Genomic DNA, 9,456 nt, shown 5'->3' on the forward strand with positions numbered 1-9,456 from the left:
CAGTCTATCTAGGCATTAAACCTTATTTTGTTTTTTTAACCCCACCCCAAATGATGTAAACACCAATAGAATTAACAACAGTGAATACCGCTGATGGTTTTTTGCATCCTAAGGAAATGATATGGTTCCCCTTTTGCCTTCACTTATTGCTTTCCAGATTCTTAACTTTCTTCTGATCTATAATCACAGTTTTACCTTGGTTTGCCAGTCCCAGAAGCCACACCCATACATAAAAATAAACACCAGTATAGAGCATGATCATCCTCAATTTTTGGAGGACAGGGGCTATATTTGCTTTTTTTTTGTACCCTAGAGCTTAGACCAGTATCTTGGACTTAGTTAAGTGCTTAAGAAATATTGATTGATTAGACACTAAGAATTTGCAGTTGAAAGGACCCTTTCCTTAGCCAAATGAGGTGAAGATAAATTTGGAGTGAGGAAAAAGAAAAAAAAAGAATAAGAAGGTAAGGTCACCCCAGTATATTTTATTTCAAAGCTTTATAGCAAAGGTATTTTAACTCATATACTATAAGGTGTTCCCTTCCCTCTGGCAAAAACCCAATGTTTTCATATTGATGTATTATTGGGTTTGTGGTGGAGTGAGAAGTGAAATAACAGGGAAGGGACAAGTGGAAGTACAATCTATTATTTAAAGGAATTTTGAGACCACTGGTCTTAGCTTAGTTCCCAAAGTGTGCATTTGCCAGCACTGTTTGCCTCTTAGATTGCTCCAACCCTTCTTAAACAATTTCACTTTTTCTTGCTTAACTTCTTCCATTCAGAAACATACTTTAGGCATTGCAGTGTTTTTCTGCAACAAATACATTGCAGCATTTTAATTCCTCAGACCCTGCTGAGAAATATCTCCAATATGAGATTCCTTTTTGTAGTTCTGTGAGATCTGGGACGTCTCACCCAAACTCCATGAATCCTACAAAGTGTTGATACAGGACCAGGTAATCAATGACTACTTGGTAAATATTTGTCATTTAGGAAATAGTTGGTGATAGTGATTCTTTCTCCCAACTTATTTCTCTTAGCCCTGCTGTCTGAATTCTTAGAATTCTGTCGTTTCAGGTTCTTGCTTTTTAATTTTCGTTAGATCTCGGGCTTGGGTTCCTTGAGTCAGTGGGATTTTTTTTGGAATGGGGTGGGGTGTAGGTTGGGGAAAGTATGGAATAACATGATCCATTCCTAGTGAGGGGAAGGAGATTTTTGTTTTGGAAATGATTTCATGAGGATTCTAAAATATTGGCTTTGAAAAGTAATTTAAATTAATTGTAATCCTTTAGTTTTTATAGCCCAGGAAGCTTCTAATCAGGGTAAAAGTTTTGCCTAAGATAATCTAGTTATTAGAACTATTACTGGGACCAGTAATTCTAGGAATTCTGTAAAAGAATTTAGTGCTCTTTCGCCTATACTGTTATGTTTGGCAGTTTTAGGGAGTGAAATTTGATAGCAAAGTACAAGTAAACACAGGTAAAAAGGAATAGAACTGTGGGAATGAAAACAGAAAAGTCTTTTCCTTTTCCTCATCCTTCTCCATTCCTTTTTTTTTTTTTTTTGTAAAAGTAATTTAATAAGGAAACTATAGAAACTATAGCTTGGGATAGTTGTAGAAGATGGGAGATTTCTATAGAGCCTTTTAGTGCTTTTATACGATGTATAAGCAAATTGAATAGAATTTAAAATTAAGCATTTTGAAGAACTTGTTTTCTCATAGTCTAGGATACCCTTTGTTGTCTTTAGGGTATATATAATTCTATAGATCTGGGGCTAAAGACTGAGAATTTCTTCATTTCTATCATCCATCTCTTCTTGCTTTTTTTGTTATTATACTCCAAAGAACTATAGGAGGTATCTTGTTTTTGTTTTTATTTTGCTACTGGACGATGTACTTACTTTGTTCTGGGTGAGCTTTATAAAAACCATCCTCAGTTGATTGAGGGAAGGATGGGATGCTACTTTATGAGTCCAGATAAATAACTCCGATCACCATTAGGGTTGGGGAGAAGCTCACCATTGTGGTTCATCTTATTTTCATTTTTCTTATGACTTCCAGTAATGTGATTAACAAGATCTTCAGGACCTCTCAGACCTCTCCAATATAAGCATTATGCCAAAGGGTAAGCTAATTGCAACTGTCCCAATGGGCTAAGAGAGCAAGAACTCTGATGAACTAAGAAAAAAAAAAGCTACTTAACACATCAGCATCCCTTCCTCTAGCAGCCCTCACATTCTTTAAGAGGTCTATAATAAGACTCACAACCGTGTGGTCAGAGATCCCCTTAGTAATGCCCTCAGTGCTTCTGTAGCCCTTGTTCTCATCACAGCCTTCTCTGGCAATAAACACTTGAACTGAACTCTGCCCTCTCTCTACTCTGAATGGAGGTGAGGGGAAGTGGAAGGTTACCCTGTCTGGGGAGCAGCATGCTGAGCTGCAACAATTCTGGGCTGTAGCAATGCCAGCTAGAGACCTAGGGAGCAGTGGGAACTGGTGTAGGATTCCAACACATGTGTGGGGTTTTACTCGGCTTAAAGAAAAGGAGCCAATTCTATCCTCAAAAGTTACTTGGGGACAGAGACAGTCTAGTGAAAACAGATTTCAGGTCAAACCCTTAAAGGATGTGCCATCAATGGGAAAGAAATCAGAAAATTATCAATATAAGAATATAAAAAAGTTCTGAAATTAGAACAGATCTTAAGAGAAAAAACATTTCATTAATTAAATTAATTAATTGATTTTTAAGCAAAAGCAGATAAACCGATAGGGAAGATATGAATAACAAAAAGAAAGATGGTCTTGAGGACAACTAAATGAGTCAATATCTTTCAATAAATATTATAACACATAGGTGAATGAATCCACATGAAATGAGACAGGGGAATTTGTGGATCTCTAAGAAAGCACAGAACCAAAGTAGGATGTTCTCAAATGGTTCAAGAAAAAAATATGAATCATGAAATCAATTTATGGGATGTCCAGTAGAAGCAATTAACAGAATAGAAAACAATTCTACAAAGGCATTTCTCAGAGAAACAAAGGAGAGAACAACTGTTTGGGAATGAAAATACAAACAAATGAAAGATAAGCTAGAAGAAAAACAAAATATGTTTTTAAAAAGCAACTCAAATCTATAGAATAAAATGATAATTTAAAAAACTATTGATAATTTTTTTTTTGAGAGAAAAAAAGCACAACTAATTGGTATGTTGAAAAAGTTCGAAAACATGTGCAATGTGTAACATTTGTGTACCTTCTACTTCCACAAAAGGATAAGTTGAGGATATTTTTTCCTATTTCTTCATTTAAGCCCCACTTGATCTTGATAATTTTGTTATATTGACTTTTTGGTCTGTCATTCTTTCTCTTTACATTGTTGTAGTTACTGTATACATTAGCTTCTTGGCTCTATTTATTTTGCTCTGCATTAGTTCATGTACATCTTTCCATGATTCTTTGTATTCATCACATATATAATTTCTTATGCACAGTAGTATATTCATGTACCATAATTTGTTAGTTATTTCTAAACTGATGTGTATCTACTTTGTTTCTAGTTCTTACCACAAAAAGTGCCATTATAAATATGTGGGAACTTTTTTCCTTATCAATGACTTCCTTAGGGTATAAGCTCATTAATGGAGTCTCTGCTTCCACAGGTACTGACATTTTAGTTATTTTATTGACATAGTTCCAAATTGCTTTCCAAAATGGTCAAACCATTTCACAGATCCTCCAACACTAATTGCCACTTTTTGGTCATCTTTGCTAATTTTCAGGGTATGAAGTGAAGCCTCAGAGTTTTTTTGATTTGCAATTCTCTTATTAGTGATTTGGAATATTTTTTCATATGATAGTAAATAATTTGTAATTCTTTTGAGCAGTGTTTGTTTATATCTTTTGACTATTTATCTATTAGAGAATGATTTCCCTAATATAATTAATTATATATTAATTGCTTATATATCTTGGATACCAAATCCTTATCAAAGAAACATGATGCAAAGATATTTTTTCTCTATTTGATCACTTCCCTTCTTCTAAATGCATTAATGCTTTCTATACAGAAGTTTTCTGCTGTATTATATTTATTCAGTTGCTTTAAAGTAACCCTGTGCCCACCAGTTCTACTTCCCTTCATCACTGATGGATTCTTCTTGTTTGATGCTCTCCCTTCCTCTCCTCAACTTTAGCTAGTTCTAGTCCTTAGTTTTTAAATTTCATTTTTGTGTCCTTTTCCAAAAAGCATTTTTTCTCACTCTCTTCATCATCCATTTACTCTTTCCATTTTATTCTAGACTCTCATTGTCTTATTCATGATGCCTCTATCTAATCTATTTTCTCTATTTTCCATGCAGTCAAAGCTTCCAAGGTATCCAATTTAGGCTTTCCTCTCTAGTCAACTTTCTGTCACTGCTTGGTAGGGATTAGTTCTCTTTTCCATTGTGCTAATTATTGCAGGTGTCAGAGACCATACTGCCTTATAGAAAAGCTCCTCCAGTCTTCCTGCTTATATAGCCCATTACTAATCTATAGCCTTTCTTGACCTTCACTTCCTATATATGTTTGGAAATCTTTGTATATCCCTGCTCTCCTACACCTCCAGGAGCTAAGTGCCTTCATCCATTCAAACTCCCTGCCTCCCAGAACAAGTAGGCTTTTCAAACATCAATCTCTCCAGGCCTCATCCAGTATAAAGTATCAATTTCCATTTATCATCTCTCTTCATTCATAGACGTATTCATCAATTGAATCTCCCTCACCTCCAAATAAGTCCTCCTTCCTTCCTTCCTTTTAACCTTTTCCCCTTCTTTCTTACTCACTCACTCTCTTTGTAGGCTCTTTTGTTTCTGAGACTACAGAGTTCCCTTTTCCTCATTGTTAGACTTTGATTTGATACTAATGCAACACTCTTCTTTCTTCCTTTGTTCCATCTCTGTCCTGCACCTAAATGTATTTTCTCATGTTTTAATGTAAGCTCATAAAAATCATTGATTGTAGGTGGAATGTTGTTAGGTTTTGTCCATAATATTCCTTGTCCTCTTCTTCACTATTACCTCTACCACATGTCTATCTTCAACAGTGTTTCCTTTTGTGTCTTTCTGCCATCATACTGTTGCTATTACTCTCCTTGCTGGCTGCATTTATTTGTTCCTCTTAATTTTCTATTATTTGGGGTGTCAGAGACAAATCATCTCTTCAGTTTTTTTCTTTCTAAAAAAGTTTCAACTTTTTTTTTTTTTTTAACTATCAAATGTCCATCTTTTGTCCTATTTTTTTTTTTTAAATGCAGGATTATACTTAACTTTCCTGGATTACTTCCCCCCCCCCTCCCCAGTGACTTGCCCAGGGTCACACAGCTAGGAAGTGTTAAGTGTCTGAGATCAAATTTGAACTCGGGTCCTCCTGAATTCAAGGCTGGTGCTCTATCCATTGCGCCACCTAGCTGCCCCGATTACCTTTGTAATCCCAAATCTTTTGCTCTATGAAATATAGTATTCTAAGACCTATGGTCATTCAGTGTAATAGCTTCTAGGTTTTGTGTAATCCTTATTGTAGCTCCATGATATTTACATTTTTTCTTTTTATTTCCAATATTTTGTGTTTAATCTAGGGGCTTTGAAACTTAGCTATTACATTTCTGTAAATTTTTCTTCAGGGATTTTTTTCAGATTAAGATCAGTAGTTTTTTTTTTTTTCTCTATTTTTCCTTTGCCTTCTTATTTTAGAACTTGGGGGGAAATTTTTCTTGATAATTTCTTGTAATATTGTGTCAAGATACTTTTTTAAATCATAATTTTCAGGGAATCCAACTATTATATTATTTTTACTCTATTCTGAAGATCAGTTGTTTTTTAAATTTTTCTTGATCTCTCTCATTTGATTTTTAAAGTCCTTTTAAAATTTTCCCAAGAACTCTTTTTGTGCTTGGGATCATTTATTTCACTGAAAAAAGAGTGACTTTTTAGCTCCATTATCTTTGACTATGAACTTAGGACTGCTCTATCCCCATACTATCTATGGTTGGATTCTTTCTCCTTTGCTTATTCATTTTATTATTTTTTAAATCTTATTTGTTTTTAGCAGCTATTAGTGTAATCAGATTGTAGCTTTAAGTTATGGGGAATGATGCCTCAAGCCTCAAGTCCTTTTTACTGTTATTTTCTGAAGTCTATCTTGGGGTCCAATCTTGTGCTCTCCTGTCCGCTCCTAAACCATGGCTACAGCTCCTAGCCATACTATCCTACAAATGAATTTGCTTCCTATGATCCTTCCAGTGGCCTCAAACTATAGCTGCCCAGAATTGAAATCAGGGATTCTACTCTCCTACAAATGCCTACAGCCTACAGGGTCCCTACCCCTCATTACTGAACCAGGTGGAAATAACAAGGAATAAAACCAATTTAAATTTCTTGGAGCCACAATAAGGATTACACAAGATCTAGCCAGCTATTACATTGAAGGACCATAGGTTGAAGATTCAATTTTTTTTTTTTGTGATTATTAGTTTTGCTGTGCAGAACATACATTCTACTTTTATAATTCTCATTTCCTTTTTAAACAACTCAGGAATAGTGTATTATAGCTTCATGTTCTCTTCAAATTCTACAGGGTCTTTAGTCTCATCAAGGGTGGGATTATTTTCTTTCATTTGCCCTTTGTATGCACAGAAATGCCTACACTTGTTTACTAGCTTGGGAACCCACATTTCCTTCGGTTGCTATTGTATTTCTTGTATGTTCAAGGTCTTTGAATTTCCTTCTTCCTGAAATGTTTGTTACTTCTAGTCTTTCCCATTATTTTCCCTATAACTCTCTTTCTGACTCCTTCCCCTCTGTGGTTTCCTATGGGGTTGGATCTCAAACCATTATCAATGGAAGGAGAAGAGAGACAAATCTTCTTAGGCTTACTTCATGTCACAAAATGAACTAGGGAAAAGATGATGATGAACTCTCAAGGGCTGAGTTCTTTCCCTATAATGATCTCTCTTAAGAAATATTGAATTTCTAGTAGGGTTGACACCTCCCCTTTTCAACTTTCAGACCTTTTTGTTTTATCCACATCAGTTAGTGGTAGGAGAAATGGGCACTGGTCAAAGGTCCATAGTTTTGACTAATCTTAAACCCTATTTCTCTCTTTTTAAAAATTAATTTTATAATTATAATTTTTTGACAGTACATTTGCATGGGTAATATTTTTTTACAACATTATCCCTTGTATTCACTTTTCTAAATTTTCCCCTCCCTCCCTCTACTCCCTCCCCTTGATGACAGGCAATCCCATACATTTTACATGTGTTACAGTATAACAATATATGTGTGTAAATCCAATTTTCTTGTTGCACGTTAAGTATTAGATTCCAAAGGTATAAGTAACCTGGGTAGATAGACAGTAGTGCTAACAATTTACATTCACTTCCCAGTGTTCCTTCTCTGGGAGTAGTTGTTTCTGTCCATCATTGATCAGCTGGAAGTGAGTTGGATCTTCTTTATGTTGAAGATAACCACTTCCATCAGAATACATCTTCATACAGCATTGTTGTTGAAGTGTACAGCGATCTTCTGGTTCTGTTCATTTCACGCAGCATCATTTCATGTAAGTCTCTCCAAACCTCTCTGTATTCGTCCTGCTGGTCATTTCTTACAGAGCAATAATATTCCCTAACCTTCATATACCATAATTTACCCAACCATTCTCCAATTGATGGACATCCATTCATCTTCCAGTTTCTAGCCACTACAAAAAGAGCTGCCACAAACATTTTGGCACATACAGATCCCTTTCCCCTCTTTAGTATTTCTTTGGGATATAAGCCCAATAGCAGCACTGCTGGATCAAAGGGTATGCACAGTTTGATAACTTTTTGGGTATAATTCCAAATTGCTCTCCAGAATGGCTGGATTCTTTCACAGCTCCACCAACAATGTATTAGTGTCCCAGTTTTCCCACATCCCCTCCAACATTCATCATTATTTGTTCCTTTCATCTTAGCCAATCTGACAGGTGTGTAGTGGTAATTAAGAGTTGTCTTAATTTGCATTTCTCTGATCAGTAGTGACTTGGAACACTCTTTCATATGAGTGGATATAATTTCAATTTCATCATCTGAGAATTGTCTGTTCATATCCTTTGACCATTTATCAATTGGAGAATGGTTTGATTTCTTATAAATTAGGGTCAGTTCTCTATATATTTTGGAAATGAGACCTTTATCAGAACCTTTAACTGTAAAAATATTTTCCCAATTTGTTACTTCCCTTCTAATCTTGTTTGCATTAGTATTGTTTGTACAGAAACTTTTTAGTTTGATGTAATCAAAATCTATTTTGTGATTGATAATGATCTCTAGTTCTCCTCTGGTCATAAATTCCTTCCTCCTCCACAGGTCTGAGAGGTAGACTATTCTCTGTTCCTCTAATCTATTTATTATCTCATTCTTTATGCCTAAATCATGGACCCATTTTGATCTTATCTTGGTATATGGTGTTAAGTGAGGATCCATATCTAATTTCTGCCATACTAATTTCCAGTTTTCCCAACGGTTTTTTTCAAATAATGAATTTTTATCCCAAATGTTGGTATCTTTGGGTTTGTCAAACACTAGATTGCTATAGATGTACCCTTTTTTGTCCTTTGTACCTAATCTGTTCCACTGATTGACTGGTCTATTTCTTAGCCAATACCAAATGGTTTTGGTGACTGCTGCTATATAATATAGCTTTAGATCAGGTACACCTAGACCACCTTCATCTGACTTTTTTTTCATTAGTTCCCTTGAAATTCTCGACCTTTTATTCTTCCATATGAATTTTGTTGTTATTTTTTCTAGGTCATTAAAATAGTTTCTTGGGAGTCTGATTGGTATAGCACTAAATAGATTAGTTTGGGGAGTATTGTCATCTTTATTATATTTGCTGGGCCTATCCAAGAGCACTGAATGTCTTTCTAATTATTTAAATCTGACTTTATTTTTGTGACAAGTGTTTCGTAATTTTTCTCATATAATTCCTGACTATTCTTTGGTAGATGGATTCCCAAATACTTTATACTCTCCACATTTGTTTGGAATGGAATTTCTCTTTGTATCTCTTGCTGTTGCATTTTGTTGGTGATATATAAAAATGCTGAGGATTTATGTGGATTTAGTTTGTATCCAGCAACTTTGCTAAAGTTGTGAATTATTTCGAATAAGTTTTTATTAGAATCTCTGGGGTTTTCTAAGTATACCATCATATCATCTGCAAAGAGTGACAGTTTGATTTCCTCATTACCTACTCTTATTCCTTTAATCTCTTTCTCGACTCTTATTGCCGAGGCTAACATTTCTAATACAATATTGAATAGTAATGGTGATAGTGGGCAACCTTGTTTCACTCCTGATCTTACTGGGAAAGGTTCCATTTTATCTCCATTGCATATTATGCTTACTGACGGTCGTAAATATATGCTCC

This window comes from Sminthopsis crassicaudata, chromosome 1 (genome assembly GCF_048593235.1).
Source record: "Sminthopsis crassicaudata isolate SCR6 chromosome 1, ASM4859323v1, whole genome shotgun sequence".
Taxonomy (NCBI): Eukaryota; Metazoa; Chordata; class Mammalia; order Dasyuromorphia; family Dasyuridae; genus Sminthopsis; species Sminthopsis crassicaudata.